Raw genomic sequence first — 24,608 nt, forward strand, 5'->3', positions numbered from 1 at the left:
GAACCATATTGATCTATATTAATTGCACACTGTATTTAAGGTACTTAATTCGATAAGGATTAATGCCGTATTGCTTAAAATAGCTTCGTAAATAAGCCATTTTCTCACGTAAAAAGTAAACAATAAAAATGGTTAATGTGGGTTATCCCTAAAAGATAAACATATACCATCGCGGACTTTCTTGTAGACCTTTTTATGGTGTACAATACTGTAGTACATTAATTTGATCTAACTCGTAGGGTTAGGCAGCGTTTTTGCTAATTGCTAAATAAGCCTAAAAAAATAGGTTAATTTACGACATCACGTTAGAAACCTCTAAAATTAGCAATGTTGCCTTAGTATATTATGCATGTATTATACATATAAACCTTCCTCTTGAATCACTCTATCTACTGAAAAAAACCGCATCAAAATCCGTTGCGTAGTTTTAAAGATTTAAGCGCACATAGGGATATAGGGACAGAAAAGGCGACTTTGTTTTATACTATGTAGTGATAATAATCAATCAGATATTTGGGTATAATATTATTGCTGGCCTGATGTGACAGAAAATCGGAAGTCGGTCAGTGTAGAAGCCATTCAGTGTGGATACAATAAAAAAAATTATATACAGCCGAACATCGAAAAACCTTTCCGAGGCCGGTTAAAAAATATCGCGCTTTCAATAATAAATACATGACGGATGATTAACTAAGATTAACATCTATATATCCGAATATCTTTATACATAATATTTATATATCCTAATGAATGTTTAATTAAAACACGTTCTATCTTATCTAAAAAAAAATTAATTAATGCCAATATCGGAGAACGTTTCAATAACAGAATTGATAACGTTTGCAGCGAAAAAGTCGTTTATATTCAACTTTGATAAACGACAGTGAGAAAAAAAAACGATTCGGTAGGATTTAAAAGAAACAAAACTGAACGACAGAAAAAAAGGGATTTTCATTAATGATGCTTTATCCCGATTCCTTTCTCCCTTACCTTTTGAAAAATAGCTAGAAGTTTTTTTTCGTCGCGATCGATCCGGTCTAAGAATAATGTTTCAACGCCCTTCCATCACGCACGTGTTGTTCTCACCTCGATGTAACGTGATTTTTTAATTCTCTGCCTTCTGTGTATTCATTCGGTCGGCTATTTTCGTTTTAAAAGAATTGTATTGTTTCGTACAGACAACGGACCAAACGTTGAACGTTAAAAAACGACGGAAGACAGAATACTCTTTTTAACTAGAGCTTAAAAGAAATTTACATTTTTACAGATTGAACTTGACAGTACGTTCGACATCATTTATGAACGTGCATTTCTTCTATTATTGGAAGGACTGTAGTTATTTTTTAAAATCTTTTAAAGTCCCCTTTTTACCAACGAGGATTTATCTGGATTTGACCTACAGTTTAACTTAGGCTCCGGACCTCGGTCCTCGGCATTAAGTCTACCGACTGGAGAGTGACAAACTTTAGAAATTATCCCAGAAGACATCCGGTCTTACCCAGCCTGGTGACTAGCGTCACTGGGATGATTATTCCTTGTCGGATTTTCCAGTGTTACCTAAAGACAGTCACAGTTACAACTACAAACATCCATGACCCAGCAGGATTCTAATCCGGGACTGTAGCAATAGTAGCTGTTGAACCGTCCTGTCGCTCTATACAGAACATAGTTTCAAGAAATAATGATATGTAACAAAAGCTTTGACGCCCGACAAGAAGAGTTTTGCATACAAGTTTAATAGAACTCAAAGACGATTATACAAAGTAGATCGAACACTACATCTAAAGTTGGGTTTAATGAACCAATTTTTAAAATATATTCTTAAATATAGTGATTGTTTTAAAAACATTTGCGTACACAATTTCTTGTCCTTTAAGGGTAAACTATTATATAACAAAAAGGTGGTTTGGAAGTTATTGCACGATGATAGATAATCCTAAAACTCAACAGAACTAAAATTGGTTGTTTAATTGAGACTTATAATCGAATTTTTGAGCACTCAACTTTTTGGTGAAAATTTGGATGATGCCAGTGAAGAGCAAGGAAGACTATTTCAACAAAATATAAAATATAAAATTGAGAAACAATACCAGTGACGATGGGCTATTAACATGTGAACAACAGATAGCATGAGATTGAATAAAAGAGCTATGCCGCTGAGCTAAGAAAGGAATATTTTCATTGAACTGATATTTGTAAATTCGTACTCGATTCCAACAATGATGAATAAAAGAAAGCTTGAATATCAGTTGAAGAAGTTGTGAATAAGTGCTTGACCAGTGTCAAACAAGTTCAAAATTCTTTACTGTGTGGTCGAGTCTTTTCGATTACTTAGGTGATGTGAGTGAAGAGCATGAGCATTGAATAAAAGAGCCATGCCACTGAGCTAAAGATGGAAGTATTTTCATTGAACTGATATTTGTAAATTCGTACCCGATTCCAACAATGATGAATAGAGGAAGGCTTGAATATCAGTTAAAGAAGTCGTGAATAAGTGTTTGCCCAGTGTCAAACAAGTTCAAAATTCTTGCCTGTGTGATCGAGTCTTTTTGATTACTTAGGTGATGTGAGTGAAGAGCATGAGCATTGAATAAAAGAGCCATGCCACTGAGCTAAAGATGGAAGTATTTTCATTGAACTGATATTTGTAAATTCGTACCCGATTCCAACAATGATGAATAGAGGAAGGCTTGAATATCAGTTAAAGAAGTTGTGAATAAGTGTTTGGCCAGTGTCAAACAAGTTCAAAATTCTTACCTGTGTGATCGAGTCTTTTTGATTACTTAGGTGATGTGAGTGAAGAGCATGAGCATTGAATAAAAGAGCCATGCCACTGAGCTAAAGATGGAAGTATTTTCATTGAACTGATATTTGTAAATTCGTACTCGATTCCAACAATGATGAATAGAGGAAGGATTGAATATCAGTTAGAGAAGTTGTGAATAAGTGTTTGGCCAGTGTCAAACAAGTTCAAAATTCTTACCTGTGTGATCGAGTCTTTTTGATTACTTAGGTGATGTGAGTGAAGAGCATGAGCATTGAATAAAAGAGCCATGCCACTGAGCTAAAGATGGAAGTATTTTCATTGAACTGATATTTGTAAATTCGTACTCGATTCCAACAATGATGAATAGAGGAAGGATTGAATATCAGTTAGAGAAGTTGTGAATAAGTGTTTGGCCAGTGTCAAACAAGTTCAAAATTCTTACCTGTGTGATCGAGTCTTTTTGATTACTTAGGTGATGTGAGTGAAGAGCATGAGCATTGAATAAAAGAGCCATGCCACTGAGCTAAAGATGGAAGTATTTTCATTGAACTGATATTTGTAAATTCGTACTCGATTCCAACAATGATGAATAGAGGAAGGCTTGAATATCAGTTAAAGAAGTTGTGAATAAGTGTTTGGCCAGTGTCAAACAAGTTCAAAATTCTTGCCTGTGTGATCGAGTCTTTTTGATTACTTAGGTGATGTGAGTGAAGAGCATGAGCATTGAATAAAAGAGCCATGCCACTGAGCTAAAGATGGAAGTATTTTCATTGAACTGATATTTGTAAATTCGTACTCGATTCCAACAATGATGAATAGAGGAAGGATTGAATATCAGTTAGAGAAGTTGTGAATAAGTGTTTGGCCAGTGTCAAACAAGTTCAAAATTCTTACCTGTGTGATCGAGTCTTTTTGATTACTTAGGTGATGTGAGTGAAGAGCATGAGCATTGAATAAAAGAGCCATGCCACTGAGCTAAAGATGGAAGTATTTTCATTGAACTGATATTTGTAAATTCGTACTCGATTCCAACAATGATGAATAGAGGAAGGATTGAATATCAGTTAGAGAAGTTGTGAATAAGTGTTTGGCCAGTGTCAAACAAGTTCAAAATTCTTATCTGTGTGATCGAGTCTTTTTGATTACTTAGGTGATGTGAGTGAAGAGCATGAGCATTGAATAAAAGAGCCATGCCACTGAGCTAAAGATGGAAGTATTTTCATTGAACTGATATTTGTAAATTCGTACTCGATTCCAACAATGATGAATAGAGGAAGGCTTGAATATCAGTTAAAGAAGTTGTGAATAAGTGTTTGGCCAGTGTCAAACAAGTTCAAAATTCTTGCCTGTGTGATCGAGTCTTTTTGATTACTTAGGTGATGTGAGTGAAGAGTGAAGTTGATTAGGACATAAAAAGATGGAGAAACGATATTGATGGCGACCTCATATGATATGATTAGTACTTACTTTTCAGTAAATGGCATAACTCATAGTAATGAAGAAAATTCTATATCGCTGAGCTTAATGTCAATCAGAGCCTACGTTAAGCAGTAGACCTAGTTCATATAAATTACAGTTGGTAAAAAATATACTTAAAAACATATAACAAAATACCCAACTATCTTATAATGAACTATCCAATTTTTTAACCGGCTTCGAAAAAGGATATTTTTTTAATGTATGTTCGCCGATTTCTCCGTCAATTGTGGGCTGATTTTTAAAATCCTTTTTTATTCGAAAGAGTGCGCTTCTGGGGTGGTCCCATTGGAACCAAATCAGGATCTGTTGGGAGAAAGGGGGGAAATCGAGAGGTAAATTCTAAAATTTTAAAGGCACGTACGTACAAAGTTTTCACATATTTTTTATCTAAAATAATCAGATATTTGTATAGTATTATTGCTGAGCTGATGTGACGGAAAATCGGAAGTCGTTCAGTGGAAAAGCCGTTGAGTTTGCTTTTTGAGCACTAACTATGGCATATAAAATATCGCAGAAATATTGTAGACAACTGCTTCTATGGTGTAATGGTTAAAGCGTTTAGCTCCCAAACGGAGGTCGCGGGTTCGATACCCGGTAGGGACAATAACTTTTTGTTGTTGTTTAGTTAGAACATTTGTCAAGTTACCTAGACTAGGTAGCGGACCCCGGAGCCTGAAGCGCTCCTTATTTTCAATCATTGTTTCTTTATTCCTATTTTTCCTCATACTGGATTAATCATACTGGTGTAATTTATTGAGTAAACATGTAACGTTAAGAAGAGAAAAATAAAATAGTTTTAACAAAAAAATTGAACCGACTTCAAAAAATAAATTAGGAACTCACTAAAAATTAAAAATAAACAAACTTAGATTTTTAACACAAAAAAAAACAAGATATGTACATAATAATCATTGTAATAACTAAATAAAAATAATCAAAAATCTTATTTAACCTATATACTACACGTATTTTATATTTTAATATATACAAACAATTTAGTTTAATACTTACCTAAACCTATTTATCTATTTACAATATTATTTTAACCTCTACCATTTTTACCTACTAAACAATAATATAATTTTGCAAAAACATAAAAAATTAAATTACCAACAAAACAAATCTAAATTAGTAGAACTGTTTGGGTTCGGGACCGTGCTCAGTTTGTAGTAGTTAAAATTATATTGTAAATAGATAAATAGATTTAGGTAGGTATTAAGCTAAATTATGTGTATATAGTACAATATAAAATACGTGTAGTATATAGATTTATTAGGCTTTTGATTATTTTTATTTAGTTATTAGAACGATTATTATGTACACATTTTATTTTAAAATGTTTTTTTTTTGTGTATTAAAAATCGTTTGGTAATTTTCTAATTTTTAGTGACTACCTAATTTATTGTTTGAAGTCGGTTAAATTTTTTTGTTAAAAATATTTTTGTTTTTAATTCATAGTAAAACTAGGATTTTGAAAATTAATTTACTACAATTCTTTGTATTCTGTACAATTACCCTTCGGAGTCGAGAAAGCAAAATTTATTTCTCTTTTTTTATTTTCTTATTTCGTTTAACTACGGTTGCCAGTTGTAAAGCGCACACAAAAGAAGTAGCTTCAAAAGCAATTCAGACTCTATGGTCGACAATTTTATAAGTTCGGTTTATGTATCAGCAATATAAGCAACAATAACACTAAAGATAATAATATAAGTAGCTAAAAATTGAGGAAAAAAACTAAATATATTTGATAAATGTATTCTGGAAACAATCGTGCATTTTTTAAATTAAACTACGACAGTCTAATGCCATTTATAACGGATCTTGTTTTGAATAATAGTTTTTGCAGTAACGCAAACTACCCATTATTTTATTGGACCGTTCTCCTCTACTCTGAATACAAAAAGATATCATCCTGTCCATTATATATTCTCTATACAAATACGAAACTTTCAACGCCATCGAAGTTAAATCAGTTTTAATGATGCGGAACACGAACAACTTTTATTCAATTTAAATCCGCTACATAGTATCCACTTCGTTGTTTATGTTCTCTATCATATCTCGACTTTTCGCAGACAAAATAGCTCCGACGAAAACATAATTGTGAATATTTCTCAGTTTCGTTTTCAGATCAAAGTTATTTCGCCGGTTTATTTTACCAAGTCCTTGTTTATTTAACTTTAACGAATAAAATACATAAAAAATATTTAATAATCCTTTAACAGTTCAATAAAACATTGCACAGAGTTTAAATGCTGCGTAAAAAGTGTTTATTAGTTTCGAAATTTCCAATCGCTTGACGAACATGGGAATAATCCAAAAGTGTAGACGTCTCGTATGAATTGAAATCAAGAGACCTTGAAAGGTGTTTGGTCTTGTATGAAATGCTGTTCAAACGATAAAAATGGAAAGGCCTTTTACATCCATTATGGTAACTTAAAGCAAAAAAATCATATGAATCCAAGCTAATGGTGTGGTTTACTATGAACTGCTAAAACTTAATAAAAACATCAATGGAAATCACTATAGATTACAATTGAGCCGAGAAGTTGATTGTTTACCGGTTCATCAATATAACAACGGCCAACCACATTTAAATGGGAATACCCCACCCCCCATATTCTCCAGACCTTGCCCCTTCTGATTACTATTTGTTCCAACATGCTTATCGACACCGCTTATGAATACTAAAGAATTAGTTAATTCGTGGATAGTCCCAAAGGATACATCGTTCTTTTAAAACGAATCTTTAAATTGCTTCAAAGATGAAAACAAGTTGATGGACAGCACTTTAAATAAATTATACTGTACCGAGTTTTGCCAATAAAGATTTCAAATTTTAAAAATCTTTTAAAATTAATGTATATTAAATTGCTATATTATATGGCTAATATTAAAGTAAGATCGGACTTGCAAAATTGTCTGTAGTGTCATTCCAACAAATTGCCGCTTTTTCGATTAAAATAAAATAGCTTCCTAGTAAATGAAATTATAGCTATAAATTCTACATGTCTCATAACGTGGCATATCTGCATGGTAGATAGCTAGCTTAGCTTTTTTCCAGGGTTCCGTATTGAGTTGTCTCTCTATTACTTCTTGGTTTGAACTACCGTTGAGAACTATCGACTGAAAACGACTATCGACTATTTAGTAATTGATTACTTCTTACTATCGTCTGTTTCAGTCTAGTACTTTCAGTTACTATTATTATCGGACCTACTAGTGTTATTTGTTAATTTTAACGTTTTGGCTTTGCCGTCCTAGCCGCGACCTTGACATATACTACATGTTTAACAGGTGAATTAAAAAATCTCCGGCCTGACACATAGATGGCGCTACTAGAATTAAATCCATATGATTTTAGTTACTCCCAACGCTCAAAAGATGCGTGTAGAAATTTGACAGCTGTCGGATCATTAGTTTGTGAATTATAGCATTTTGAGTGAAGCAACTTTTCTTATTGTGGAAAAAATCGATAGAAAGAAATTTCGCATGTTGATAAAATATTGCTTTTAAAAGGAAAAAAAAAAACAGTTGAAGCAAAAGGTTGGCTTGATGCCGAGTTTCCGGACACTGCCCCAGGAAAATCAACCATCAAGGATTGGTATGCTAGGTTTAGACGTGGTGAAATGAGCACCGAAGGCGATGAACGCAGTGGACGCCCGAAAGAGGTTATTACCGATGAAAACATTAAAAAATCCACAAAGTGATTTTGAATGGTTGTAAATTGAAATTGAATAAAATAGTAGACACTCTAAAGATCAACTGAACGTGTCCATCATAGCATTCAAGAATATTTGGGTATCAGAGTATCGAAAATTGAGTCTTTTTGATAGACTTTTTCGAATTTCCAAGTCTCTCGATGTTTGTTCAAGCCTTTTGATTGTAAAAACTTCTTTCATTCCAGTTTCAACGAATAATAATATTCTTATTAAAATATGCCTTATTAAAGGCAAATTTAATAACTATTATTGTATTTAAAAAGTTAGTTAAATAGTTGATAAAGATTGAGAAGATACGATACAAATATTTAGTGGTCATTAATCCATTTATCTTTACAATAAAGTTAAATATATAGAATATAAAAATCATTTTATATCACTCAAAATGGAACTGTTATTTTGAAACTAACTGATTAAAGCTATTATCTCTTTCTTTTTCTTTTCCAAAGAAAGTTCGAAAAGAAATATATACATCTCCGTCTTACTCACAGTTGAAAAAAGTAAGCACATGTTGGAACAAAATATCATCCAATTTTTTTTTCACATTGCCACTTGCCAATTAAAAGTTATTTAAAATCAACTTATCTGTTCAATAAATCTCTCTCAAAATTAGTATATCAGGAATTCGTATATCTTCGTCTGTTATAACGAACAGAGACATAGTCGAAGTGTGCATTTCACTGAAATAGTAATTACTATTTTAGGTCGCTAGTTTTTTTTTACTATCGACTAGTTAGACTGTTATCGACTAGTTAGACAACCAGGAGAATTTTATAAACTAATTCGGTTACATGTTCAAATGCATCAGACAGCATTCTTGTTTTTCAACTAGAATAATATGAAACGGAAAATGAGGCCCTTTTAAAGCAAATTTACAAGCTACAATTGACAACAAATTCAAAGCCGTAATGACGCGAGTTCACTGCTATTTTGGAGGGATTCTAGATAGATTTTGTTTTATTAGCTTTAATACGTTAAGCGGGTTTTCATGTTGATGATGTTCTTTAGCTAAAATTTTAAGACCAAATTAAATTTCGTATAACTTGGCCATGGCGATAATTAAATGCTTTTTAATAACCAAATAGCATGTTTACTAAACGTTCGTCGCTCTAAATCTCAACATAATGAATCCGCAGAGCAAAACCAGGTTTTTGTCATTCGTATATTTCGACATAAATTAAATTAGACGACGCCATACCTTAGCGGGCGCGCTTTTTGTATCCGTCCTTATTTATTCACTCGTTCCGCGTCCCTTTAATAATACTCCCGCGACTTTGCTCTCGAGATTATCGCTTCTATTTGCGCCGGGTTTGCGCATTTCGCCATATCGAGACGGCAGTGAGACGGGGAATGTAGTAGAAAATCGCTCGCCGTTATATTTTTGCAAATATTTGTACCGGAGCTGTGCTCGGTCTAAATTATGAAATACTTGTTCGAGACCGTTTATTTATGTTCTCCGCTCGAGTATAATAAGGCAGCTGCGTCTCATTAGATAGTTAGGGGCCTCTATTAACTTAATTAATTCGCTAAGAAATTTGTCTACTCTATTGTATTCACCTCTACAGTGTGTCAAACTAGGATTGGCCTTTCCAGAAGGATAGATCTCTCAACTATTCTGATTACAAACTTTAAAGATAACTCTGATTGTTATCGTTATCTACCGTTATTAATATCACGATATATTTTCATTAGTTCTTGCTGTTATTGTTTAAAGCAGCGTGGGGAGCTATCGGCTGAAAATAGTAGAAACAGTCTAACTAGTCGATAGTAAAAAGGAAAATTTGTAGGATATCTTAGGTTAGATTGTAATTTTTTCTTTTTTTTGTTTATAATTCTTTAAATTTGTTTTATAATGTTATTTTTAAAACAATTACGTAAAAATGATTTCTGTAAACATAAATGGTGGTTCAGATAGTTCAAATAGAGTGCATTATTTTCTTAAGCACTCTGACCTGACCTGAAATATTTTTAAGGGAATCTGTTATGAGCCCTTAAATAAATTCAGGAAGCTTAGCATTTACATTTCAAACCGGGTGACCGTTAATCAAGACGCAAACCCTAATTGTAATTTAAATATTTAAGTCTTTCAGTATGCCCCATGTATATAATTGAATTGAAAAACATAACGTGTTATGAAAAAATAATACTTGTTTTTATCGTGGGAATTATGTATTTTCTAGGTTTTCCTGTCAGCTTGTTGATGATATATCGATATATCGATATTTATTTAAAAAAATATCGATATTTTTTCAGTTGACGTTTTTCGATATTTAAAATTAAAGATATTTCTTAAACATTATTAAATAGAGACTTAATTTTAAAGGATTAGTGTTTTTTTAATAGTTAAATTTAAAGGTTATATATCCCCGGTCGACACCCCTACTACACTACAACAATATCTATTTATAGCAGTTTCTTTAATTGCTTGTGCTGAATACAAACATTTGATTTCTTTAAGCTTATTGTTTACTTTCGCGGATCGAGAGTATTTATAATACATAATTTATACCATTTATTTATATTGTTGTGACTATTATAAAAATTTCTATTATACAATTTAGATTTAACCGAATTATCGATATAAAGAAGTTATAGACAGGCATCTTCATGCTTGAAATTATTATGCTCAAGATTAATGATTAACTTTAGACCACATAATAAATTATCGATTTTAATAAATATTATATGAAGTTTTAATATTGCCGTTTTCAAATTTTCGATAGAAATACGAAACTTTGTGTAATACACAACAGAAGAAAGAGTACTATCGAAATTATTGGAAATACATTGGAAAAACATGATGTTTTTACGTCCAAAAACGAATGATGTTCTCACAGCAAAGTCATAGATATAACTAAGTGTTCTGTTGGCAAGTGAACTAAAAGTAGAAAGCTAAAAGGAACTGGGGAGAAATGTTTCCCATCTGTAATTTAGGTTAAGACGTTAACAAGATTCAAACAATCAGCTAGTAAAGAGCTAAGTATACTGTTGGGAACTGAATAATTCTATTATTGTGTATTAGATTTTCCTGTAATAAAGTTTCCTATTATAGGAACAATTTTATTTAACAAGCCTATTTTTGATAAATTTCATCAAATACCTTGTTCTAGAGTTCTTAGTACAGAACATTTTTTTAATAATAGAAATAACAGCGCACAGCAGCATCATTTAAGTCATGGTTTATCAAGGGATATTTAAAATAGTCGATGATGTCTTTAAATCAAACAATAAAATAAAAAATTTCTAAATTACAATTTTTGATTATTAGCATCAGTATGCAGTGAATAAGTCGACCACACTTCCAAATTATCACTTCAATACTTGTGTTATTTAGCTAGTTATTATGTAAGTATCTAATGGAATTCTAATATATGTTTATAGAAACAAGCTTTCCTCTAGTCCTACATTTACAATATTTTTATTTAAACTAGTATGTTTTATTATTGTTTCATTTGGGCCTAAATAAACTATAAAAATTGAAATTCAGCTTCAAACAAAAACTGCTTTTACAGAAAAACATTTTTGGTAAATACTGAATATTTGTTTGAAAAAGTTTTTATGTATATTCAATCGAAATCTATAATTAAAATATAAAAAGTAATAAAAGTTCAGTCACGGGGATATTTCTATTTTATAGGAAAAAATACCACAAAATTTAAGATAATTTAAATTAGTAAAGATGGATATTATAATAATAAGACAACTTAAAAATACGAGCCTTCCTTAAATCCCAAAACTTTTAAAATAGTTTCTTAGACGAAGTTTAGCGGACTTACCCTTTTTATTCGATATTTCGAGATTCGAGATTTTGTAGCAATAAAAGTTATTTGCATTTTCAAAAGTCTCTTAGGAATATGAATAAAATAAGTTCTACGACATTCACGTATATATAAGATTTGTTTGTTCAGAAAAAGGGTTTGAAAATTTAAAATATTTTATAACTAGCCAAATTTATGAACTAAAAAAGTATGAAAAGCAAACTGCAAAAAAAGTGTTGAAGCAAAAAATGGAGAAGCTTATATGGTAGTTCTATTTACCATTATTGACGCCTTTCAGAAAGTAATTTTTACTACGAAAGCTGTTTAGATTTAGCTATAATTTGTTCCAAATCATATTTTATTATATAAATAAATATGAAAATTAACTTTTGCAGACGCATCAACTTCATCAACATTAAAAGATGGAAATAAAAGTGAATTCTCATTCAAACGCAGCGACCTAAAAAGACCATGAAAGTTACATCTGAAGAAATATTGATATATTTTCGGCAGATATGAATATATTTTGGGAAAGCTTTTAAAATAGACTGTTAAATATTCTATTTGAGATTTGAGTATCAAAATTAAGTACCAGAATCTTAATATCCTGCCATATAAATTAGAGCTATTGCGAAGAAATATCAAAGTGGCTAAAAAGAAGTATTGGTATTTTTAATTATCCAATGTTGCCAAAGAGTTGGAAGAAAGCTGTATAAAATACATGCCTTACCTATTAAATATCACTACATAGTATAAAACAAAGTCGCCTTTTCTGTCCCTATATCCCTATGTGCGCTTAAATCTTTAAAACTACGCAACGGATTTTGATGCGGTTTTTTTCAATAGATAGAGTGATTCAAGAGGAAGGTTTATATGTATAATACATGCATAATATACTAAGGCAACATTGCTAATTTTAGAGGTTTCTAACGTGATGTAAATTAACCTATTTTTTTAGGCTTATTTAGCAATTAGCAAAAACGCTGCCTAACCCTACGAGTTAGATCAAATTAATGTACTACAGTATTGTACACCATAAAAAGGTCTACAAAAAAGTCCGCGATGGTATATGTTTATCTTTTAGGGATAACCCACATTAACCATTTTTATTGTTTACTTTTTACGTGAGAAAATGGCTTATTTACGAAGCTATTTTAAGCAATACGGCATTAATCCTTATCGAATTAAGTACCTTAAATACAGTGTGCAATTAATATAGATCAATATGGTTCCTTACAGCATGTAAATTAAACAAATATTTTCGGAGATATTACAAATTTAAAATTTGCGTTTAAAAATGTGTAATGTAATAAAAATTGTATGAATTTAGATATTCCAAAGATAGCAGGAAATCTTCATAGTAAGTATAGGGGAAGAGGAATTGTTTTACTCCAAATTTAATGTGTGCAGGCCAAGGGCAGTAATGAATGAACCAAAAATACTGGATCGATTTTAATCATGTTTGCATTGAGTGACATAGGCATATATATTTTATGCCCGTGCAAAGTCGGAGCGGGCCGCTATGTTTTTATATACAACGTTCATATTTTTTCTGTAGTGTATTTAATTTAGTATTAGCATTGCACCCGTGCGAAGCCGGGGCGGGTCGCTAGTCTCAATATAAACCAATAATTATCCGTAAGGAAAATTTACCTGGTTGATTGATCTAATATTTTTCTGTACAGAAGCCGATCATATTTTTCTCTGGAAGAAACATCCGCTTCGGAAATTTGCATAATGAAAATTCTCCATCGAACAACAACGGAGATGGAAATATGCTTATCCGTGACGTTTTCGCTTCGTTAAGCAATTTTAATTAATTTCCATTAGTGTTCTATTCCGGTAATGAATAGCGGAAGTTCTCCCTTGTTTTGACTTGTATTCATAAAATTCTTGGAGGCTTGTGAGATTATTTAATCGATAGGAGATTCTAGTGCCTAGAATTTTACCTACAGTCCATTCAAAATAGCAGTGAAAACGTAATCAATATGTGCCTGTCAAAATTCGTCTTAGAGGTAGACAATATTTCTCTTCTCATATTATTCTATTTAAATACAGAGAGAGTGCTGTCAGACAAGCCCTAACATCTAACCGAATCAGCCTGCCAAAGTCGTCCGGTTGTCAAACATCTGCAAAATTCTTCAAAATATTAATTATAATAACTAGTGTAAAACCGAATTATTTTTCTATATTATTTTTTAAATTCATCTATAAAAAACGAACAAAAAAGAAACACTTGTGGTTCGAGGAGTTGGAAATCCCAGAATCGACCGTTAGAAAGTTTACGTTAACGGTAAAACATCGAACATATTTTAAGGGTAATTTGATATTTTATTGGTGCGTTTATGTCTCTGCGAAAATTGACATACCGGTAAAAAAACTAAAAAAAAAGAGGTTGTGACATCTGCTCGATTGGGATCTGCCACCCTTGCAGACACCCAAAAACAATTGCCATAATTGGCAACACGTTTAGCCCCCTCCTCGAACTTCAGTTGCCAAATGTGATAACTTAATATGCCCAAGGGCCTTTCAAGCTCTACGAAAGTTCATTTATGCAGCCGCGACCGTCAGCGTAACTACGTTTTTCAATCGTGCCGATTATACAATGTTATATGTTCTTCAAAACTGTGAGTTTTTCACAGGGTATTCCAGTTTTATTTTTATTTTAATTCTATTCATTTAACTATTTATTTATGTATTCAATTATCTAGTCATTTATCTATTCAGTTATCTATTCATTTATCTATTCAGTTATCAATTTATTCTGAACTTTCTCCGCTATTTATTATTATTATAACTCATAATCACTATAAATCAAAGATAACAGTTTTATGGTTGCAACTGTAAATATAACTTGTAGCTATCTTATAAACCAGAGGCTAATACCATAGCAGCCAAAGTTTTTGATGTATCGTTATGATCTATCGGTAATTTGAAACATACTTAAACGCCACCGAAAGTGGTTTCTACTGGCTCTTGATCGCAGCGTATCTAACGTGTGGCTTTTAGCTCCCTTGTACGCATTGCACGTCAATCATAGCTGGAGCTGGAGAAGTTAGTACACTAGTAACAGTACTGTTCATTTGTTAATTTGTTTATTTATTTTAAAAATTCAGCTTAGTGTCAGTAGATTTCGCTCGTTATCCCTTGATCTCATTGCACGTCATTATTGTTAGTGTTAGGATATAAGCTGGTACGTCGCGTGTTATCCCTTCGTACCGTGTGCACATGTCATTCTTCATCCAAGCACAGTTTATCATTGCTATCAGATATCGCTATTGTCTTCTATCATTATTCTCTAATGACACGTTTAGTTATTGTTATCACTATCGGCATTGAAAACTCTACAGACCGACGTACAAATTCAATTACCAGTCAATTGGCCTTAATTATCAGTATCATCACCCTTGTTAATCAACCTGACCGATAATTCCTTTAATAATTATGCGGCTGATTTAAAGTTCTTTATATCTTACTCTTATTCTGGAAAATTGGTTGCTGAGGTACTTTTTTTTTATCTATTTCAGAACTGTCGCCCGACTATCTTCTCAATAGACGTTTACCTGTTTACTTTTAGTTTAATCGATTTATTGTTGTTTGTAAGTACTTTATATGATGTTTGTTTTTATTGTGTATATATTTTCTTGTAACTAAAATAAACTAATATCCTTTAAAAATAATTTGTATTTTTTATTTACGCCCACATAACAAAATTCGCTCTACACTAGATGATGTTATAAACCACAAAATATACAAGTTTTTCTTTTTATGTTACAAAAATAGTATTAGTTATACTGTGGTTATAAATCGGCAAACGTTATCTGAACGCTTTACTTGTCTTGATAAATTTTAAATCGCCATTTATTATTAGTCTGATTCGAACTGCTGAAGCCAGCAGCCATATAACAAATATCTTATGTATAAAGGAGTACAAAATTTCCAGTAAAATTATTTATTTTATTGAAAATATTTTAGCGTGTTGCAGCTGCACTGAGTATTAGTATGGACAGATTCACTGAAATATCTCAAAATATGAAAAATATAATCTTAGATTCACCAAAAAGAGACCGTCCTTATACTAAGGGGGTGACGAATCAAGATCAGCCTGATGTTATTTCTATCAGAGGTATATATTTGACCTCTTTGACACGTACAAGAACAGCGAGTAGTTTCTTGAACATAAACTTAATTTAGTACAATTATTTCAGCGGCAAGCATTAATCTGAAAAGTATCCATAGAAAGCTTAGATATATGCGGCTTTTTTAGATATATAGAGTGTCCTTTCATAAACTGTTAGGTAATATAGGATTTAAAAGGTGATTTAAAAAATTAAAAGCATATAATAAAATAAAAGAAGATTTATAATCTTAAGACCTATTATTAACAAGTGTATATAGATCAGACATGAAAATTAATATTTTTATAATAAAAATTAAGAGTATCAGACAACAAAAGTTGATGGAAAAAGGTAAACGTTGGAATAAAAATTGATTAGGTTTTATTAGTCATAATATTAAAGTTCATTGCAGATATTGTTCTTTATGCTGGATACAGGAATGGTTAATAACCCCTTCGGTTTGGGTGAACTTGATCAGGCACATTAAAGAAGAAGTTGAAAAATTATGGAAAATTGAAATTTTCTGAATATGGGATTACAATCCAATGCTGACGATATCCAAGACAGGTAACGAGAGTGGAGACAACTAACGTTTTATGTGAACAGATATGTGTGTAATTGTTGACAATATACATGAGCATTTGGTTAAAATATGTTTGGAGAGAAAGAATGCTAATTGTTTTGCAGATATGGACTAAGGAGAATGCAGTGACTAAAGCTAGTTTTATCAAGAAATATGCATACAGGTAGTAACATAACTAAGAAGAAATGCAGTCATATCAAAATAACTTTACAAAGAGACATTGTACCGAAGGAAATCAGAACTAAGCCTAAAAGGTAAATATGCTCTCTAATGAAAGTAAAACATATTACTTGGATATATATGTTAATTGTTAATTAGGCGGATTGGGACTCCAGGGGATACCATTACATAAAAAAAGCGCCTGAAGCTCCAACCCATAGGTGGCATGGAAAAAATGTAAATATAATAAAACACCACCCTAACCTACAAACTATTTTAACAGTATAATTAATTGTATTTAGTCTAATAATATATTTTTTTATTTATAACCGTTTAGTTATAATATTTAGATTAGAATTTTGTTGTAAATTAAAGCCATAACGAACTAAAACTCAGAGTTGCTGCGACAATATTGCCACGTTTTGTCGTCATCAATTCAGATTAAGGCGCGAGTTCACTACTATTTTAAATATATTATATAGTTATATATTAGAGCATTTTGGATTCATGTAAAATTTCTCATTTTTTTATTCCCAATAATATTTATTTTTCAACAACAATATGAATACTTATCAAATTCTATATAGGGTCTCAGATAGGGTATATTGTTAATAAACTATAACAAAAATACAACGAGTTTCAGTAATATATCAAGAAGATAGATATACTGTCGCTTTGACCAATTAGAACTAGAACTACCATCTATTAGGCGTACATTTACTGAGGTAAGTGATTTAATTATTACGGATATCCAGAATATATGTTATGTCATTTAGCTGATACGCCACTAGTAATTCGATTACATTTTTATAGTCTGATTCTTTAATCAAGTCGCGATATTACAAGCTCTCATTTAGATTAAAATACGAATATATCGGCAATATCGTTACAACATATATTTCACGAAATATTATTTTTTAATTACAATTTAATTACAAAATAAAAAGTTAGTAACAATTTCAACAATGGATGTATTTCTGATATTAATTTTAAGAAATATTTTTATTAGTCTTCTGTTGTTGGTTTTTTGATCATGTTTAATTGACAGTAATTATAAAATTTTATTTATAAAACAATATTGGTTGTTGCGGCATATTCATAATTGTAACAGTATTTCATGGATAATTGGATATATATCTTCATTACGAATATCAGTTATCCGTGGATTGTTAGATTATCTATTATAAAATTAATCGGGAAATGATGTAATCCCTACTCAATTACTACCAGTTATCGATGATTCTTTTATAAATGCAAAAAAAGTTTATCTACAAAATCTGAGAAAACAGTTGACAGATGAAATATAAAAACAATGTAATACTAGAAAAAACACAATGTCGTCGAATATGTTGATATATATATCGAGATATTGCTGATAACACTGGTCATGATCAGCCTTACTTTTTTATTGATTATACAGAACGGAAAAGAAAGCTAGACATTTACAGAACTGTAAGATATATAATTAAATCTTTTGTTTAATTTTTTTTTATTTATTTATTTAAACCCGTCAGTCTCTTGGGCTATTTAGGGTGAATTACAATACATTATATGAACATTAACAGCTTACAATACTACACAGTAGATTATAAACAGTACAATATATACAATAAAATTTTTTCAATTACATAATAATAAATGTATCTTACAAGTGTTGAAGTAGGTCTATGGTCTTTAGATAGTCAATCAGCAGATTCAGTTGCTCAGGTTGGACCAAATGTTCCAATGTTGTCGGCATCTCAAGTTGTCTCCTCAAATCATCAGATTTTTAGCAGTTCAGTGGGATGTGTCTGATGCTAAGCTGAATCTGGCACAAATCATATAAGGGCGGGCTCTGTCCCTTCAACAAATATTCATGTGTCAGTCTACAGTGCCCCATTCGCAGTCATGCGAGGACGCTAGACTTGTGTCTACTGATGTTGTTATGGTCTATAGATTGATAAAAGATCCTCTTGACTTGCCATAATTTATTGGTGTTTATGAGAAGGTTCCACTCTAATTGGGTCAATTGCCCATTTAGACCCTTCATATAGACTTTGGCATCTTTTTTGCCGAGCAGTTCGTTTAATTTGATCGACTCCTCTTCCCTACTTGACAGATGGTCGGCTCTTTCATTTCCAGATATTCCTTTATGGGAGGGGACCCAGAGGTATGTTATTCTTACACCCCTAAATTGTAACTTTTTATCTCTGGTGTATGTGACCAGAGGGTGGACTGTCATTGCCGATCTTAAACTCTTTAGGGAACTCATAGAATCCGATACAATTAGTATGGATTCGCTAATCCGTGATTCTTCCAAGGCAGATAGGGCTATATATATAATACAGCAGCTTCGCGGTGAAAACGCTAGTCAATGATGGAAGCCAAAAGTGTCTCTCGAGTAGACTAGACGTATAAGCAGCACCCATAAAGTTCTCACGTTTTGAACCATCCGTGTAGATGATAAAATGATTTGAATAGTTCTCTTCGATTATCTGTCTAAAGAAGCTTTTTATTGTAGAAGGACTATTTGTTTCCTTATTCAGAACCTTCATAGAGAGGTCTATGTGTATTCTTGAGAACTGCCATGGTGGTATATAAGAATGTGGAACGCTTCACAATTTTGCGTGTCATTCTTCCGCAGGGGCCATGCTAATCTTCTCTGTGTCGTTCCAATTTTAGTATATGTACCGCCGAATCGGGTAACAATAGTAATAATTTATTTACTGATCTTGTATTATCAAATACGTATTCATTTTTAAAACTAAATATTTTAATGTGGATTTTTGCTAATAACTACTGTGGTTCAGAATGATCTGCCGTTACTAATCTGAAGTTACTAAGAAAACCTAGTTTAGAAATAGGCGAAACAAAGTTGTGAAAAATAGAGGGATGATAATGATAAATGATGGATGAAAGATGATATACTGAAATAAACATTAAAAGTATTGATCAGTTCTTTTTATCTAACTGTGCTACAGTTTTGTCGCGTACTTCGTGCGGTATTCTTTACACCGAACCTATAAGTGAACAATAGCTGTCTCTTTATAATGTTTAAAAATCTTTAGTATGTTAAAGTTTTTTTGCGGAGAGTTGTAGTGTAAATCCGATCAGACCACCTATACATTGAATTAAATACTTTAAATTGGATTCCGGACGAGATATATTACTTTTTGTTAATACTCACAGTAGTTTCACAATCAGCAATAAATACTTGTTTTATTTATATTATATATTGCATGGCATGTAGAAAATCATTTCATTAAGTGATATCCTGTATAAAAATATAATATATTAGTTAATTAGTCTTATTTTAAAGTATATATATGTCTAATAATCAGGTCGGATGGAGTTGTTTGAGACCAAGTTGTTTCCGTTTGGCGAGTATGTGTTTCTTCCAAGTTAGATGTCGATCTGCGCGCACACCAATTTATTTAGCATCCTCTGCTTGTGGGAGTTGACAATTATTGATATAGACTAGTGGACATGTCCTTCTACGGACCGTAAAAGTTATATGACTGGATTTTGTTTCGTTGGCTTTTACACGCCATCTTTTCAGCCGCATTTGTATTTGACTGAGGTATGTTTGTAGGTTAATAGTTAGTTGTAACTATGGCTGGATCTTCATGAGAGGCTAAGACTGCCGTGTCCCCTGCGTTATGTTGCCACAGTAGTTATTTTCGTTGTAGGTAGTTCGGCTGTGTAAAGAAGATAGTACTCGGCCCACTACCTTGTAGAACCTCTGAATATATTGCATGTAATTCGGTATGTTCATCGCCTTGTTTTACAGTAAAATGACAATCTATGTGGTACGAATTTAGTGGCTCTTTTGGTGTTTGCACTATATTTAATGAATGGCTGAAGATGATAATTATAAATACAAATAAGATCTTGGAAACAATAACAGAACAATGCATTGATATAAAGATAGATTACTATAATGTTTCTATTTTTGTCATTTATACATTTAATCCTAAGTATACATTTTAAGTAAAACGTAGAAATTTTATCTCAATCTCGTTGAATACGTTCCGAGTGAAGGAGCAGTAAAGCAAAATTAAACCGTCTTCCTCTTGCCTTTTTCGAAAATTGCTGCGGGTGCAGGCGGTCGGATAAAGTAGTTTGGATAATCGACGAGTCTGGATGGCTTGTGTATTCAATTTAGAAACTAAAACGAGCAGAAATTAGTTGACGGACTTGAGCATACTCGTTAAAAAGATGTAGGAGCGTTCTTTGCGGGAATTGAATGTATCCTATTTCATGGTGGGTTAACAAGGAATACGTAATTCCGTTTTTAAATATTAGGAAAATGGTATATAAAATTTCGCTATCGCTATTTTTGAGGTAAATTTTTTAATATTAAAACTATTGGTACGTGTTACTACAGCTTTTGATATACTTTAACCAGCTAACTTAAGAATTAATTTTCACTAACTAGATAAAATAGTTCCTTAGAATAGGCATGATGACTAATTTTCTACGTATTTAGTGTGCCCTGAATAATCATCATTTCTGGAAATAAAAAGAGGATTTGAAAGAAAAATGGATGTTTGAACCGCTTCAAATATGTGTGACGTAGTTGTTCGGTGACACTTAACGATTAGTATGGATACAAGTTTTATTAATACATTGTTTTAATAGTTTTGTGGTACAATTGTGCATTTAGACGAAGTTCGAATCCTTAGTGTAATAATTCATCGGTAGTTTCAAGGCAAAAAAACATGGTTCGGGAAATGTGGTTAAATCATACAATGTGAGAACCAGCGAATTTAGCTTCAATACTGGTAAGTTATTATTGTAAAAACCATTTTGGTGTATATATTTACTATCTTAACTACCTTTCGTAATGTCTTATGATTATAAGATTGAGGTGAAAAACAAAATTTGAATTTAGGCCTCATTTCTTTCTGATATTGTGATATTCAGTTACCGAATAGTCTTACAATATTTGAATACCAACCACGTAGAAGAAAACAAAGAAAAAAATATATTTTAAAGTGTCGATCAAGCGGCGATTATAACAATCATGACAGTAGTTTGATTAATTATATTTCACCAAGTTAAAAGTTAACATGTTTGGTTGTACTATGTTATATAGTTAGCTCTCTACAGCCTGGTATGTGGGTGTTATGGCAGACAACATTTTTAATATTTTTTTATAACATCTTTATTAGATACGTTTAGTACAATCTTAATTTACAATTAATTTATTACTACTTTTCCTATGTAATTGGATTAATTAACAAGCAAGATGGGTACGAGAAAATACATCAGTATGTATTCCTCAATTATAAAATTATACTTATTTATTAATTATTAACTTATAGCTATAGTTTACAACTTTATATAAGCTATCCTGCTCGCTGTCTAGCAGCAGTTGTATTGCTTCCACGTTAGTATGATTTAGTAATCCTCTTTTGTGTTTCAAGGCGAAATCTTGGATAACTTCGCAAATCCATTTGATTTCCAGGTCATCGTGCAGTTGATTTGAATTGACTGTTGATTTGAAATTTTAGTGCAACCCCATATTTGCACCCCATAGGTCCAAATTGGCTTTATAATTGTATTATAGATCAACCTCTTTGATTTTAGATCAAGTTGAGAGTATCTTCCGACTAACCAGTATAGTTGTTTTATTTTGGTACTAATGTGTTTTGCTTCTTGTCTAACGTGATGCTTCTAATTTAATCTACCGTCAAGATGGATTCCAAGGCATTTAGCTGATTTTGCTTGAGGAATCGGGCATCCATTGAGTGATATAATTAAGTTTTTATTATTTTACCTTAATGCAAAATTAAGGTGGACAGATTTGGAGCTATTAAGTTGAATTTTCCAATCTTTCATCCATTTGTAGATTTTGTTGACTGCAACTTGCACTTTTTCTATTGCCCTAGGCAGATATATATCTTTTGCCATAATAATTGTGTCGTCAGTAAAGGTTCCAAGAAGTGTTTCTTTTATTGTTGGAATGTCAGTAGTGTAGAGCAGATACAGGAGAGGTCCTAACACGCTACCTTGTGGAACTCCAGCCGAGATATTTTTAAATGTCGACAATGCCATTTCGTGCGATACTCTAAATTTTCTATATATTATATATTTCGATATATTGATATATTTCGAAAAAAAAAGATATTTTTGCCCAATATATCGATATTTTTTTAGCCGATATTTCATCAAAATAAATTAAATATAATTTTTAATAAACCTTTAAAATTTTTACTTAATTTTTAAGGTCCATTAAAATATAACTACTGTTTAAAATGTTTAGAAAATATATAAACATATATTTTCAGGCTAATATTTCACTATTTTTATTTTTTTTAATATATGTATATTTTTATATAATTGTTACAAAATATATATCAATATATGTTTCAAAAAAAATATATTTTTATATCGATATTTTTATCGATGGCCAACAACCCTAGCTTAAAGGACAAATAGTTTATTAGGATAACATCCATGAATTTCCTGGAAAAGATGGGCAAGATGTATAGAATCAAATGGCCAGTAATTTGAAGAAATACATTTTCTATTTTCTTAGAAACTATTCGGTTTTTTCGACAATTGATAAGAAACCACTTTGTTAATATTTGTTATAAGCATGGTCGTAAATAAAAAATAATGAACTCCAATAGTGTGCCAATAAAAATGCACAAAACTAAAAACAATTTACATAAGTCAGTACATATTCACCAAACTCCACTAGACAATACGAACTCCAGTTTCATTGAAATCCACTAAAGTATATTTTATTCGTACGAAATTATGTCCGAATCGTTCACTATTGCGGCTAAATCTCAAACGGAGCGAAGGAAATCGCCTTGCGAAATTTTCCGCCCGTCTGGTCCGGCATTTTCTTCGACTATCTATCTTAAAACAGTACCGAGGCGTAAATCGAAAATCCGGCTTTCATCGTTCCTGACAGCCCGGAGCCCTCTCGCATCTGCGAAGCTTCACTTTGTTACTTTACTACCGTTTAACCGTATTGCATCTCGCGTGCAATTTATATGCGGTTGTCGGTGTTTTTTTTCTTCTTACGTTCCGCGTAAGTTCCGTATCATTAAATTCGCCGAGCCGATATGAAAAATGGTGATAAATTGGAACCATAAAGGAAATATAAAGCTTTTTTCTATATATCGAGATGAGAAATGAGTAATTTTGGTTTTGTAAAGTAGTAAAAATATTATTTTATAGATATATAAAACTAGCGATGCAATGTACGTATACATCAATATATATATGAGATGTCAGTCCGTGACTATTTGGCGGTGGTCGTTTTTCACATGCTATAATCTTGACAGGATGCTCCTTTCCGCAGTTGGAATACTTGGCTGGCATTCTTCTGTCCTTTCTACATGATCTCGACTCATGGTTACCGGTGCATTTCTTGCACTTTGATGGGGCTCGGCATTTCCCGGAGGAGTGTCCGTACAGCTGGCAGTGAAAGCATTGTGCTGGATGCCTCTTTGGGATTCAACTGTTACTCTATGGTACAGCAAATATTAAATCTTGAATATGTGGTGCCAATGAAGTCAAGCAAAATTACTAATAATTCTTAAATTTTACAAAAAAAAAACAAAACATTATCAGGTAGTTACAACATTATATATATTGATATATGTTATATTTATTGGTGCTCAGAAATCATAGGACTGTTTTGGCAACCAATATTGTCGAAATCAATAACGACCGGTTTGTTGAGTTTATAGGTCCATATATATTTAAAGATGTGTCCCACGATTTTTTGATTACAGCCGAATTGTTTGTTATCGACATTTCACTTAGTTCGGCATCAAATTCTCGCACTTCTAGTAGTCCCATGCTACCAACATCAGAATTGATTGGTCAAACTGTTATTGACGTTTGCAATGCAAGAACTGGACGATTCGAAATCGTAGATTCCAATGGTAAACTAATAGGTACGATGACCTCAGTGGTGGAAATTAAGATAAGGTACCCTGACGAAATTAAAGGAGTTTTTGACGTGGCTATGGGACAATGTATGTATTCATCAAAACGGGTGGAAAATCTGTGCGTTTT

The 24,608-nt window shown here is 32.0% G+C and overlaps 1 protein-coding gene and 1 non-coding gene across 6 annotated transcripts in view; both read right to left on the reverse strand.

Annotated features, from left to right (window-relative positions):
* Nucleotides 1-24,608, reverse strand: part of Tpst (Tyrosylprotein sulfotransferase) — a 610,347-nt gene that overhangs the window by 119,231 nt on the left and 466,508 nt on the right. The gene's annotated exons all lie outside the window — the stretch shown is intronic.
* Nucleotides 19,165-19,271, reverse strand: LOC143192092 (U6 spliceosomal RNA). The gene has a single exon (XR_013004716.1). It is a non-coding gene; the product is annotated as a U6 spliceosomal RNA (small nuclear RNA).

Source organism: Rhynchophorus ferrugineus, unplaced genomic scaffold (genome assembly GCF_030347505.1).
Source record: "Rhynchophorus ferrugineus isolate W39M unplaced genomic scaffold, kcgeb_rfMv2 rfM2, whole genome shotgun sequence".
Classification (NCBI taxonomy): domain Eukaryota; kingdom Metazoa; phylum Arthropoda; class Insecta; order Coleoptera; family Curculionidae; genus Rhynchophorus; species Rhynchophorus ferrugineus.